The sequence below is a fragment of the Lepidochelys kempii genome, chromosome 11, assembly GCF_965140265.1.
Source record: "Lepidochelys kempii isolate rLepKem1 chromosome 11, rLepKem1.hap2, whole genome shotgun sequence".
Taxonomy (NCBI): domain Eukaryota; kingdom Metazoa; phylum Chordata; order Testudines; family Cheloniidae; genus Lepidochelys; species Lepidochelys kempii.
Window position 1 is genome coordinate 64,197,482 of NC_133266.1, and position 15,258 is coordinate 64,212,739.

Here is a 15,258-nt window from a genome sequence, read left to right on the forward strand (position 1 = left end):
GTAAGTTATCTTTGACGGAGACCCATCTCCACACAAAAGAGGCAAGCATTATTCACAAGGTCAACACTACAGGTGTCAATCTGATCCCTCCACTGATTCAAATCTAGCATCATTGGTCTTTCAAAAGGTTTGCTAACATTTTTTCTTCCCATATCCACACTTTGTTTTCAGGGGTGTGGTGAGGAAAATCTGCTATGGGATGCATCTCAAATGGTTAACAAATGCACCCCATGAAAGGAAGGAAGATGGTCCTGAGAAATGAGGTAAATGCCAAAAGTTCAAAGAACTGATAAGTCAAGCTTTTAGCCACTGGTGCTGATAGACAGGTTTTGAGGACAAGTCTCATATCCATATTTTCTCTTCATATACAGCAAATTAGTATGTGTTTACATAGAAAACGAAAAGCTTTCAAGTCTTATTGAGGCCACTTTCTCAAAACCATTTTTGCACATCTTTTGTTGTGTCCCACTGATCTGTCTTCTTCAAACCCTTCTTCCCTCACTGAGTTATTGTAGCATTTTCCTTAAGCCAAAACTGTATTAAGAAAAACTAAACCTCTCTTGGTATCCACTTGACTTCTGGTATTAGCAAATATTTGTTGCACAGCATCCCACTGCTATGTTCTTCATGTTTAATTAAACTCTAACCCTTGGGAAGAGATTTAAATAAGTTTTGGGTCCAAGGCCCAAAGTGCTCTTTGCTTTTTCAGAGAGTTTTTCAATGTTTTGCTAAACTAACAAACACCATTGGAAACCTATTGTCTACACTTCTTGACTTGCATGCAGACCAGAGAGATTGCTATTTGTTCTAAGAAGTGTTTAATCTTTAAATTTCTTTACATTTTGAACTTCAATAGGTCAATCATTTTTTCTGTTCTGTAGTATCCCATCCTCTGTTTGGTCTCCACAGCACACACCCTCCTTCCCATGAGCTATCAAGCTACTGAGCTGGACAGATGTTCCAAAATCCTTGCCGTGGGGGTTTTCATATCAGAGGTTCATCCTTTAATTTTGTGACACAAAACTGTTCCAGGTGTACCTGAGAGACGGTTGCTCACATAGTAGAGCATTATTGACTACAATAATTCTCGGTCCTTACGTGCTGGATGTGCATGTGATTACTCAGCCATAAGCAGGCATGGAGTTAGGTGACTAATGACTGAGTCACGTGGGGGCTTTCTGTAATTCAGGCACCATTTCTGCTTAGCTTAAAATTATCTTGGCACTGACAAAGTGATCCACCCAAACAAGGTAGTAAACAACCAGGGAGAACCCCATGGGCCTATGGCAACAGAGAAAGGATTATATTGCAGTTCATTTCAAGGTGGTGGTATAACTGTAGTCTTTTCTGGTAGGAGAAGGAGGCTTCTCCCTTCGCGGGCTGTAAAAACCATTAAAGAATGGGCCTTTGTCCCATGAGGTCTAGATGTTACCAGTAGGAGTGCTTTTTCTTCAGTGGCCAGGAGAATGGTTAAAGGCAGCAGCTCAATGTTATCCAGGTAATTGTTTATTCATGGGAAGGAAGCAAAGATTTCAGGACAAGCTGGGTTCTTTTAGTCCAGAATTGGGGATGTTTCTCCTCACTTAGGACAGTTTTTCAGTAGCTTAGTCACACCATCTCCCAGAATCCCACCGAAGATGTGAATCTTCTGGGTTACAGTTTAACGCTCAGGGAGCACATGGTATTTGTGAAGCATATAACATTGACAGACACTTTGTCCACGTCTAACACATTATTGCTGTTTAACAGCACAATAACTACACAGATCCATACAATATAGGCCCTTACATATATTTCCCTCTGACTTTCCTTACCACTTTAGAGCCTTCTTTGGGCTGGAGTCACATTTTCTGGGGCTGTCCAGGTCCATCTGCTGCAGGTCTGAAACATGGAGCCTTCTTCCTTAGCTTTCCTTCTCTGATGTTGGTCTATGCCTTTCCTTCCTCCTGCCCAAGCTTCCTTAGGAGGCTTTCAGTCAACTTCTATATTCCCCTACGGGCACTTTAGCTTCTTTGTTCTGCTTGGTAACTTCCCACTCTCCACTTCCCCGGCCCTCAGAAAGGTAGGGTAAACTGGTTTCTTCCTAGGATACAGTTAGTCTTTATGACAACTCTTAACTGATCAATATGTAATAACTTATTATCCCTGGTCCAGGGAGAACTTGCTTTCAAGCTTGTAAGCTAAAGTAGATAAAGACCTAGAGATATTCTATGATACTATGAAGATTGCTGTAACTCCATAATATTCACAGACAGATTCTCAAAGTCATGTTATAAATTATGATATTTTAGGTTTCCCACATCAGGGTTTCTCTGTCATATTGCTTTTCAAAGTTTATAGATTTTTTTTTTATACACACACACACTCCTTTGAGGCGTTTGTTGTGTCACTATCTGGGTGACCTTAGACTTCTTGTTGACTCTCATCTCAGATGTACTATAAAAGTATCTGGCAGGTCTAACAAAATCAAGACTTAAGGATTTCACCTCTCTTCATAAGTGAGTACATTATTAATTTCCTGATGCACATATATAGGAGGCCAGTGTCATTAGTGCAGATATGAACCATCACCTACGGATCGCTGCTTATTGACTTCAGAAGCCCGTCCAGTCTTAGGCTCCAGGAAAGCAGCATGCCATCCTGTTGTCTGCCTGTCCCTTGCAGAATGGTCCTTCAATTCTTTTGAGTATTGACTCTCCAACATGCATCTCCTTGGACAACTGGAGAACTCTTTGCAGGCAAGCTTGATTTCCTTACAGTTTGGGCCAAGCTGCCATCTACAGGTGTCCCATACATCTCTGTTCCCTGGGATCTGCTGGATCTTCAGGAAGTATATTCCAAAGATTCTGTACTGAGGAGCTGGCATCAATGCAAAACTTATCTGCATGGAATTCGTCCCAGCTCTCTTTTTGCTAGTGGCCATAACCTACCCATCTTCATCTCCAACCATATAGAATGCCTCCATAGACCTCCATGGGCTAAAACCTCATGGCCTTCAGCAAGGGACCCTGCTTACTCAGGGGCCCATGGCCCAGCTATGCAGCCCGTACTCCGAGAACAAACTATCAATCAAGTAACCAACAGATGAACCAAACACACCACTTACCAACTCCTGCTACCTCCAAGCACAGAGTTTGCAGCTACTCCCTCCAATTCTCCCCATTAGCTGCCTCTGTTCATGGCTAATAGGGGAATCTTGAGTAGTAGAAGAGAGGATTTTACTTCTGTATTTGGCACTGGTGCAAATGCTGCTGGAATACTGTGTCTAGTTCTGGTGTCCACAATTCAATAAAGATGTTGCTGAATCGGAGAGAGTTCACTGAAGAGCCACAAGAATTATTAAAGGATTAGAAAATGTGCCTTATACTGACATGTGAAATTGACAGCTCTTTGAGTCTAACAAAAAGGTTAACGGGTGACTGCTTTTGTCAATAAGTACGTATGTAGGGAACAAATATTTAATGATTGACTCTTCAGTCTAACAGAGAAAGGCATAACAAAATCTTATGGCTTGAAGTTGAGGTTAGACTAATACTGGAAATAAAGATATACACTTTTAAACAGTGAAGGTAATTAACTACTGGGGCAATTTACCAAGGGGCATGGTGGAGTCTCCATCACTGGCAATATTTAAAATCAAGATTATATCTTTTAGAAAAATATCCACTCTAGGAATTATTTTGGGGAAGCTCTATGGCAGTCGTCTCCAACCTTTTTACACCCAAGATCACTTTTTGAATTTAAGGGCAATCCAGGATCTACCCCGCTCCTTCCCCAAAGCCCTGCCCCACTCACTCCCTCCCTCCCTCCGTTGCTCACTTTCCCACACCTGCACTCACTTTCACCGGGCTGGAATAGGCGGTTGGGGTTTGGGAGAGGGTGCGGGCTCCAGGCTGGGGCCGAGGGGGTTTGCAGTGTGGGAGGGGGCTCTGGGCTGAGCATGGGGCAGGGGGTTAGGGTGCAGGAGGGGTGAGGGGTGCAAGCTCTGGGAGGGAGTTAGGGTGCAGGAGGGGTGAGGGGTGCAAGCTCTGGGAGGGAGTTAGGGTGCAGGAGGGGTGAGGGGTGCAAGCTCTGGGAGGGAGTTTGGGTGCAGGAGGGGTCTCTGGGCTGGGGCAGAGTGTTGGGATACAGGAGGGGTACAGGGTGCTGGCTCCAGCAGGGGGCTCAGGTCTGGGGTGCAGCCACCCGCCGGGCAGCACTTACTTCTGGTGGCTCCTGGGCTTCCCCTCTCTGCAAGCACCACCCCTGCAGCTACCATTGGCCACCGCTCCCCATTCCTGGCCAATGGGAGATACGGGGGCAGTGCCTGCAGGCAGGGGCAGCATGCAAAGGGAGACCCCTCCCCACCCTCAGCCCCATGCTACCCATTTCCGGGGGCAGCGTGGGGCCAGGGCAGGCAGGGAGCCTGCCTTAGTGGCAGCCCCACTGAACTGCCAGCAATTGCAATCAACTGGGATATCCTCTAGGATTGACCATTCGATCACGATTGACCGGTTGGTAACCACTGCTCTATGGATTGCGTTGTACAGGAGATGATACTAGATAATCACAACGGTTCCCTGAGGAAGCTTTGGAGGAAGTTTAGAGGTAGAGTAAGATACTTTCCTTCCAGGTGCAGCACTACACATAATATGTAGATGATCAACTATGGAACAGTGGGGGTGACCTGCAATGGATGTGCCATGTTCTCTTTCCTGCCTCAAGCCAGAAGGGATTTCACGTGCAAGTTGGTGGCTGTGGTGGAGTAAACCATTCTTGGATTGGAGGGGAAAGTTGAGATGTTACTAAGAATCAGAAAAGCTGAGGAGTTCTGAGAGAACCAGGCTTGGGAAACACCATTACCCAAGGCCTGAGGAAGATGGGAGCTGGCCACAAAAGAAGTTAGTAAGACTGAAAATCAGATAGGAGGACTGGCAGTCATAACCACCAAAGGCAGGTGGTCACAACAGCATTCTGTGCAGATGGAGACAGATTAGGAGCTGGCTGTGGCCATCAGAGATAAGAGAACCAGGAGGAATTCCACACAGCTAGAAGTTTCAAATCAATACCAGGTCCTCAACATGGAAACTTTGGAAGATACCACTCAAAATCCAGCAGGTCCAAAGGAAAAGAGACACAAGTGGATGGAGCTCAGCCCAATTTGTAGGAAAAATCAAGCTTGCCCTCAAATAGTTCTTTAACTGTCCAAAGAAAACAGATGATCCTTGTTGGAGATAAAATTCTCAGAAGAATAAAAAGAACATTTTGCAAAAGACAGATTACAATGGGGAGTTCACCACACACTTGCCCTGAAAGGATTAATGAAGACAAAGAAAGGGGCTAATTAACCCAACAAGCCAGAGCTGAGAAGAATCAGGTGGCTAAGTAATTCTCTGACTGAGGGAGGGAGCCAAACTGAGGAGGAATGAGCTGGGTTGGGGCTATTAAGGTAGGAAATTGGCAGCAGACAGGGGGCTTCAGGGAGGTAGTCTGCAGTCACTCCCTGAGAGAAGGAAGGTGTGTTTGGACTGGCAAATCCAGAGAGGTGGGGGAGGCCAGGAAGTTATGAGGGGGCTCAGGGAAAGGCAATAAAGTCTAGAAAGGAACAGATCTTGACTGTTGTCTAGAGGGTCCTTAAGCCAGACCCTGGAGTAGAGGGCAGACCCGAGTTCCCCTGCCAGTCACTGGGAAGACTGCCTAAGACTACTGAAGGGGGAAACACACAGAATGACCTGGCCAGAGGACTGATTCACGAAGAGGCAGCAGCAGCAGCTTATGGAGTGAGAGGGGGCTGCAGACCAGCAGAGAGCTACAGCATGACAGGCTGCAACTGTGAGAAGGGGTGTTGACCTGGTGATCTATTCCCCAGAATGGCCAGGAGGAGACGCCATACCTAGTGGTGAGCGAACCTGTCGGTCACACAGGCAGACAACAGGACAGTGTGCCGCCTGCCCGGAGCCAAGACACAAGATGTCACTAAGCTTGGATAGCTTTCTGCACTCAGTGGGCAAGGATCCATTGGTGATGGTTCACATTAGGACTAATGACACTGCTTTGAGGGATATCTCACAGATAGTAGATGACTTCACAGAACTCAGGAGCATGCAGGGAAAGGTCCAAGCGGTCTTCCGAGATCATCCCTGTCCCCTGAGTTAAGGAAGACAGAAGGCAGAAGATTCTGGAAGTGAACTGCTGGCTAGATAAGGGGTGTAGGGTTTTGGTTTTGTGGAACACTGCTTCCCCCTTCTACTGAGGTGGAGGCCATCCAAGCTAGAGAGTCCCCTTTCCCAATAGGTGGGCCAATCTCCTCACGGACAAGCTGGCTAACATGTTGTCAGGAGGTGAATTAAACCAATAACAAAAGGGAGGGTAAAAAGAGGGAAGAGATGAGCACTCAGCACAAAATTGAGATGTTGAGAACAAAATTAATCACAGAACCAAAGGACATAAAGCTAAGAAATTCTTTAAGTGCCTCTACACCAGTGCTGGGAGCCTGGGTAACCCGCAAAAGGAATTGGAATTGCTCATTTACCAGCCTAAGGCCTGGTCTACACTGGGCGGGTGGGGGACTTGATCTAAGTTACGCAACTTCAGCTACGTGAGAAACATAGCTGAAGTCGACATACTTAGACCTACTCACCGCGGTGTCTTCACTGCGGTAGATCGACTCCGCCTGGCCTCTCAAAGCGGTGGAGTACAAGAGTCGATGGGAGAGCGCTCGGGGGTTGATTTATCATGTCTAGACTAGACGCGATAAATCGACCCCCGCTGGATAGATCGCTGCCCGCTGATCCAGCAGGTAGTGTAGACATACCCTAAATTTGCTCTAGTTGGAATTATTGAAGCCTGGTGGGATGATTCACACAACTGGAATGTTAAAAATCCATTGATCTAACCTGTTTAGGAAGAATCGAGTGAGCAAAAGGAAATGGGGCACTGGCACGCTGTCAAAAATAGGATTATCTGTTTGAGTCACTGATCACTTTCTTCTGAGGTTATCTTGAATGCTTGTGGATCAGTGTTTTAACAGCTAAAGCACAAGATGGGGGTATGAGTTGGTGTCTGCTACAGACTACCAAATTACACTGGGAAATAGGCACATAAGGAGGTTGTCATCCTATCTACAGTGTGTAGAAAAACTGCATGTTCATGGGGGATTTCGATTTGAGTGAATATGCATGAAGTCTCAGAGTGACAGTACTAAGACATCCTTGACATTTCTAATTACAGGTGACAATTTCCTAATTCAAGAAGTGTTGCAGTCAACATGGGGGAATGCTTTATTAGACCCTTTCCTATCAGATGAAAAGGAGTTGATCACAGAATTAAAAATTAATGGTAACCTAGATACAAGTGACCATGACTTGATCACATTCATAATGTACAAAGAGAATTAAGTCAAGACCGGTAATATTTATTTATATGCATCACATACATACAGACAGCTTCAATAGGGCCACTATCACAAAGCTGAAAACAATTATGAGACAAATCAGCTGGAAGGAAGAATTTAATCAAAAATGTGAATAACTGGGAATCATTTAAAAGTGCCTTACTGCATGCGTAAAAGCCACAACACCACAACTGAGGAAGAAGACTGTGCTGATTAAAAATCAGACTGGTTTAGAGAAGAAGTGAAGGCAGCTACAAAATACAGAGAGAGAGAAAGCTGTGTTATCTTGCACTTTACCCACTGGAAAGTTCTATAAACTGGCATTTCTGACCTTCATTGAAGATCTGGTTTATAGTCTGGTTGGTGAAGGGGTGGCAGGCTCCCCACGGCTCCCCAGAAGCAGCGACATGTCCCTGCTGCTCCTAGGCAGAGGAACGGCCATGAGGGATTGGGAGTGTGGGAGGGGGTGTGGGCTCTGAGAGGGAGTTTGGGTGGTGGATATGGGCGGCGCTTACCTCGGACAGCTCCCCACAAGCAGCAACATGTCCCTGCTGCTCCTAGGCAGAGGCGCAGCGAGGCAGTTCTGCGTGCTGCCCCCGCCCCAAGTGCTGGCTCCGCAGCTCCCATTGGTGGGCAACTGCACCCAATGAAAGCTAAGGGGCCGGCACCTGTGGGCAGTGGCAGCATGCAAAGCTGCCTAGTGGCACTTCTGCCTAAGAGCAGCAGGGACATGTGGCCACTTGCAGGGAGCCACCCACAGTGAGCACTACCCGGATCTAGCACTCCGCACTCCCTCCTGCACCCCAACCTCCTTCCCTGAGCCCCCTCACACCCAAACTCTCTCCCTCTTAGTTAACTGGAAGTTTTGCCTTACCAGCACTCCCCATTATCCCAATATGCCAGATAACAAAGCTTTTACTACATATAGAATAAAAATAAATGGAAGAAAGGGAAAGTTGAAAGTAATGAATACCAGAAGGTAGGAATTTTAGAAATTTGACGAGAGAAAAAGGGACACAAGGAGAAGGCTGTGGCACGTTAAGTTAAGAATAAGATGGAATTTTAAAAATATATCCGGAACAAAAGGAATCGTGACAATCCATCACTAGAGGGAAATGGTAGAATTATTAATGCAGAAAAGGCAGATGTGTTCAATAATATATCTTTTCTTATTTGGGGAAAAGAGATGATATAGTCTCATCATATAACTTTTTATTCCACTTGTATCCCTGGAGGATGATACATAGTAGCTACAAATGTTAAACATTTTTAAATCAGCAGGTCCAGATCACTTGCATACAATTGTTTTTAAAAAGCAGGCTGAGGAGCTCGCTGGACCATTGATGTTGATTTTCAATAAGTCCTGGAACACTAGGCAAGTCCAGAAGACTGGAAGAAAGCTAATGTTATGCCAGTTTTTTTAAAAAGGGTAAACGTGATGACCCAGATAATTATAGGCCTGTCAGCCTGTCGTAGGTATCAGGTAAGATAATGGAATGGCCAATACAGAGCTCTATTAATAAAGAATTAAAGGACAGTAAGGTAATTAATGCAAATCAATATGGGTGTGATATTCTATACGTTGGGGGAGCATCCTGTAACCCCCATATTCCTCATCTATATATAATAGTGATACAGCCTATAAAGCAGGCCACATGAGGTATCAGGGGAAAGGTGATGATCTGCTGAAAGTCATTTTTCTACCTAAATATGTATATCTTTAATGTATATGAAGTTATGAGAATGTGTTGTATGGCTGTCACTAAAATATGCTGTGGGTTTGGGAGACGCCCAGATACTAGCTCTCCAGAGACAATGACACAGGAGGTAACCAGCACCTGGGTGGGTGCTGAACAGATATCACCAGCCATTGTCCAGCAGAGGAGTTACGATTCAGTGATTAACAGGAGACACACTGGGGTATTGCTTCACTTTGACTCAGCAATGCCCACTAGACATGCCTGGATTTGTGTTCTTCAAGCCCATGGACTATAGGTATGAAACAGAACACTGTGACCACATAGATTCATAGATTCATAGATATTTAGGTCAGAAGGGACCATTATGATCATCTAGTCTGACCTCCTGCACAATGCAGGCCACAGAATTTCACCCACCACTCCTAAAAAAGACCTCACACCTATATCTGTGCTATTGAAGTCCTCAAATTGTAGTTTGAAGACCTCAAGGAGCAGAGAATCCTCCAGCAAGTGACCCGTGCCCCATGCTACAGAGGAAGGCGAAAAACCTCCAGGGCCTTCCAATCTGCCCTGGAGGAAAATTCCTTCCCGACCCCAAATATGGCGATCAGCTAAACCCTGAGCATATGGGCAAGATTCATCAGCCAGATACTACAGAAAATTCTTTCCCAGGTAACTTGGATCTTACCCCATCTAAAAACCCATCACAGGCCATTGGGCCTATTTACCATGAATATTTAATTACCAAAATTATGTTATCCCATCATACCATCTCCTCCATAAACTTATCGAGTTTAATCTTAAAGCAAGATAGATCTTTTGCCCCCACTACTTCCCTCGGAAGGCTATTCCAAAACTTCACTCCTCTGATGGTTAGAAACCTTCGTCTAATTTCTAATCTAAATTTCCTAGTGGCCAGTTTATATCCATTTGTTCTTGTGTCCACATTGGTACTGAGTTTAAATAATTCCTCTCCCTCTCTGGTATTTATCCCTCTGATATATTTATAGAGAGCAATCATATCTCCCCTCAACCTTCTTTTAGTTAGGCTAAACAAGCCAAGCTCCCTGAGTCTCCTTTCATAAGACAAGTTTTCCATTCCTCGGATCATCCTAGTAGCCCTTCTCTGTACCTGTTCCAGTTTGAATTCATCCTTCTTAAACATGGGAGACCAAAACTGCACACAGTATTCCAGGTGAGGTCTCACCAGTGCCTTATATAACGGTACTAAAACCTCCTTATCCCTACTGGAAATACCTCTCCTGATGCATCCCAAGACGACATTAGCTTTTTTCACAGCCATATCACATTGGCAGCTCATAGTCATCCTATGATCAACCAATACTCCAAGGTCCTTTTCCTCCTCCGTTACTTCTAGTTGATGCGTCCCTAGCTTATAACTAAAATTCTTGTTATTAATCCCTAAATGCATGACCTTACACTTCTCACTATTAAATTTCATCCTATTCCTATTACTCCAGTTTACAAGGTCATCCAGATCCTCCTGTAGGGTATCCCTGTCCTTCTCTAAATTAGCAATACCTCCCAGCTTTGTATCATCTGCAAACTTTATTAGCACACTCCCACTTTTTGTGCCCAGGTCAGTAATAAAAAGATTAAATAAGATTGGTCCCAAAACTGATCCTTGAGGAACTCCACTGGTAACCTCCCTCCAACTTGACAGTTCACCTTTCAGTAGGACCCGTTGTAGTCTCCCCTTTAACCAATTCCCTATCCACCTTTCAATTTTCCTATTGATGCCCATCTTATCCAATTTAACTAATAATTCCCCATGTGGCACAGTATCAAACGCCTTACTAAAATCTAAGTAAATTAGATCCACTGCGTTTCCTTTATCTAAAAAAATCTGTTACTCTCTCAAAGAAGGAGATCAGGTTGGTTTGGCACGATCTACCTTTTGTAAAACCATGTTGTATTTTGTCCCATTTACCATTGACTTCAATGTCCTTAACTACCTTCTCCTTCAAAATTTTTTCCAAGACCTTGCATACTACAGATGTCAAACTAACAGGCCTATAATTACTTGGATCACTTTTTTTCCCTTTCTTAAAAATAGGAACTATGTTAGCAATTCTCCAATCATACGGTACAACCCCTGAGTTTACAGATTCATTAAAAATTCTTGCTAATGGGCTTGCAATTTCTTGTGCCAATTCTTTTAATATTCTTGGATGAAGATTATCTGGGCCCCCCGATTTAGTCCCATTAAGCTGTTTGAGTTTCGCTTCTACCTCAGATATGGTGATGTCTACCTCCATATCCTCATTCCCATTTATCATGCTACCATTATCCCTAAGATCCTCTTTAGTCTTATTAAAGACTGAGGCAAAGTATTTGTTTAGATATTGGGCCATGCCTAGATTATCCTTGACCTCCACTCCATCCTCAGTTTTTAGCGGTCCCACTTCTTCTTTCTTTGTTTTCTTCCTATTTATATGACTATAGAACCTTTTACTATTGGTTTTAATTCCCTTTGCAAGGTCCAACTCTACTTGACTTTTAGCCTGTCTCACTTTATCCCTACATATTCTGACCTCAATAAGGTAGCTTTCCTTACTGATCCCTCCCTTCTTCCACTCCCTATATGCTTTCTGCTTTTTCTTAATTACCTCTCTAAGATGCTTGCTCATCCAGCTTGGTCTACAACTCCTGCCTATGAATTTTTTCCCCTTTCTTGGGATGCAGGCTTCCGATAGCTTCTGCAGCTTTAATTTAAAATAATCCCAGGCCTCCTCTACCTTTAAACCCATAAATTCTTCAGTCCAATCCACTTCCCTAACTAATTTCCTTAATTTTTGAAAGTCAGCCCTTTTGAAATCAAAAACCCTAGTTGCAGATTTATTTTTGTTAATCCTTCCATTCAGTTTGAACTGAATTAGCTCATGATCACTTGAGCCAAGATTATCCCCTACAACCATTTCCTCTATGAGGTCCTCATTACTCACCAAGACCAAATCTAAAATGGCATCCCCTCTAGTCGGTTCAGCAACTACTTGTTGAAGGAATCCATCAGCTATCGCATCTAGGAAAATCTGAGCCCTATTATTATTACTAGCACTCGTCCTCCAGTCTGTATCTGGGAAGTTAAAGTCTCCCATGATCACACAGTTTCCATTAGTATTTACTTTATTAAAAACATTAAAAAGGGCTCTATCCATATCCAAATTAGATCCCGGCGGTCTATAGCACACCCCAAGCACTATCCCAGGGGAGGCTCTAATAGTTTTCTTCCCCAATTTAATTGTTGCCCAGACAGACTCGATCATATCCATTTCATCGCTTCTTATTTCTTTACAGTCTACCTCATCATTGATATACAGTGCTACTCCACCACCTTTACCTTTATTTCGGTCTTTCCTAAACAGCACATACCCTTCAATACCTGTAGCCCAGTCATGACTACTATTCCACCAGGTCTCTGTTATACCTATAATATCTGGTTTCACTTCCTGCACCAGTAACTCTAGTTCCTCCATTTTGTTACCTAGGCTCCTTGCATTAGTGTACAAACATCTTAATTTTTGCTGTTTGGCCTCACTCACATTCTGTACCCTATTAGGCACGGTTATTTTACTACCAGTATAACCTATTAGACTTGTATCTACACTGCCGTTCCTCCTACCTACAGCTGTATCCACTCTTACTTCATTTTCTTTCCACTCTATGCTAAATTCTGGCGTGGAGATTACCTGGACATCTCCCAACCATCTCCCCCAAATTCCTAGTTTAAAGCTCTCTTAATCAGTTGTGCCAGCCTCCATCCTAGAAGTCTATTTCCTTCCCTACTCAGATGAAGTCCATCCCGAGAGAACTGTCCTCTATCCATGAATGCCTCCCAATGGCCATACATCCCAAAGCCCTCCTTATAACACCACTGCCTAAGCCATCTATTGATAGTCATAATCTTGTCACACCTTTGTTGCCCTTCTCTAGGAACAGGCAGAATCCCACTAAAGATCACCTGAGCCTCAATTTCCTTAAGCGTCCTCCCCAGCCTAGCATAGTCTCCCTTAATACTTTCCAGCGAGAATCTAGCCGTATCATTTGTTCCCACATGAAGGATAATTAGGGGATTCTTTCCCGCTCCCTTTAGAATCCTTTTCAACCTCAGGTCTACATCCCGTATCTTAGCACCTGGAAGACAGCACACCCTCCTATTTTCTGGATCAGCTCTGGTTACAGGCCTATCTATTCTTCTCAGTAAAGAGTCCCCAATCACATAGACCTGCCTTTTCCTAGTGACGGTGCTATTCTCCAGTCTATCCCCTGTTCCCTCTGGCTGCAAGTTTTTTCCATTCCCATTCTCCCTTGTAATCCTTTTTAACCCATCCTGTATCCTCCTGGGGCTCATATTTGGTGTAATCTCCATTAACTCTTCCCCTTTTCCTATAGGACTAACCGCTCTTCTCTTCTTCCTTGCCCTGTCACCTTCAGTGACTACCTGCTGAGCCCCTTCTTCATTTTCCAACTCTGCAAACCTATTCTGAAGCTCTATTTCTCCTTCACTAGCCCGTCTTTTCCTCTGCCTAGTTCTTTTAGTCACATGCTTCCACTGACCACTTTCCTCACCCAGTCTCCCCTCAGAATTCCCTAGTCCTGCTTCCATCTGCAAGTCTGAGCTTTTCCCTTCAGATACCTCATGTCTTTGCTCCATAATCTGCTCGGCCTTTCCCCTGTCCCCTCCCATGCTGCAATCAACAAGGACACTCAGAAGACTGAAGACTCCAACAGAGGAGACTGGCCCAGGTTTAAGGGACAAACCTGTATATTAAGGACTGCAATATCCAGTGGGGTGAGAAAAACTGCTTAATCTAGATGTTACCCAATCTAATAGGATTGAGAGTTTAGACTGCATGCTTACATTTTCTTTTCTTTCGGTAACTAACTGATCTTTTGCCTATCACTTAATCTTTTATAGTCAATAAACCTGTTTTACTGTTTATCTTTACCAGTGAGTTCGCCTGAAGTGTTTGGTAAATCTGCTCAGGTTTGCAAAGGTTGGTGTATATCCACTTTCCATTGATGAAGTGGTGAACCAATTACTAAATTTGCACTGCTCGTCTGTGGTACTGTGCTAGGAGGAATTTGGCTCTGGTCCTTTTCTCTGTATGATTCATGAGTGGCTCCGGGAGCATTCATGCAATCTAGCTGGGTGTGGGGCTCCAACTGCTGTTATGCTGAGTGATAACAGCACCTGTAGGGGCTTGCTGCTTGTCACTAGCAAAGCATTGTGGGAGACAGCCCAGGCTGGAGAGTTACGGGGGCACAGTGGTCCCACAGTCCCAGGTTCTACCCCAGGGATCCAGTCACAATGGGTTTACTGGAGAATAGATCCTGTCAAACTAACTTGATATATTTTTTTTAGGAGATTACTAGTTGAGCTGATATAGGTAATAACATTGACATAGTAGACTGACTAGGCAACATATGACATTTTGATAAAACACTAGAATATAGTATTAACAAGGCACATATTAATGTATTAGAAACTGGATAACTGACAGGTCTCAAAAAGTAACTGAAGTAGCCTTAAGAAAGGCTCCCACTGCCACCTTTACTGACAACATCCCCCTCAGCAGAAATACAGTGCCCAGTCCAACACTTGGTCTGGGACCCTGAATTTGTCCTGAGTCACTTTTTTTTAAAAAATCAGGAAAGTGACTAAATTGTAGTCACTCTTCCATCCCTTGCTTCGTACAAGCTGCTAGTTGGGTAGATGCACCTAAGCAGGAGTCAGCCTTTCATCTGCATGGCCTGGGCCAGGATTTAGTTACCACGTCCTTCACCCACACCCCGCTCCCACACAATTGAAGGAAACCTGGTTAATCTGTATTGTGGTGTGCGTAGGAGCCCCAGTCATAGGCCAGGCCCCCATTGTGCTCACCATGGTACAAGCCCAGAACAAAGACGGTTCGTGCCCCAAAGAGCTTAGGATCTAATTCCAGTGGCACTCCCGAATTTCCAATGTCCTTGGCAGCTACACAGGCCACCCATCCACTTCAGAAAAAAAATTCATTAGTGCCAGGTGTTCTGGAGTAGTATATGTGACTGGTTGGATCACAGAAACCCCCTTGGGGCTGCCAACTGATGTGCCAAGAGTACTTCTGCCCCTGCTTTCCCTGCCAGCTTGGGACTCCAGCACCCTGTCTTGCTGAGCCAGACACG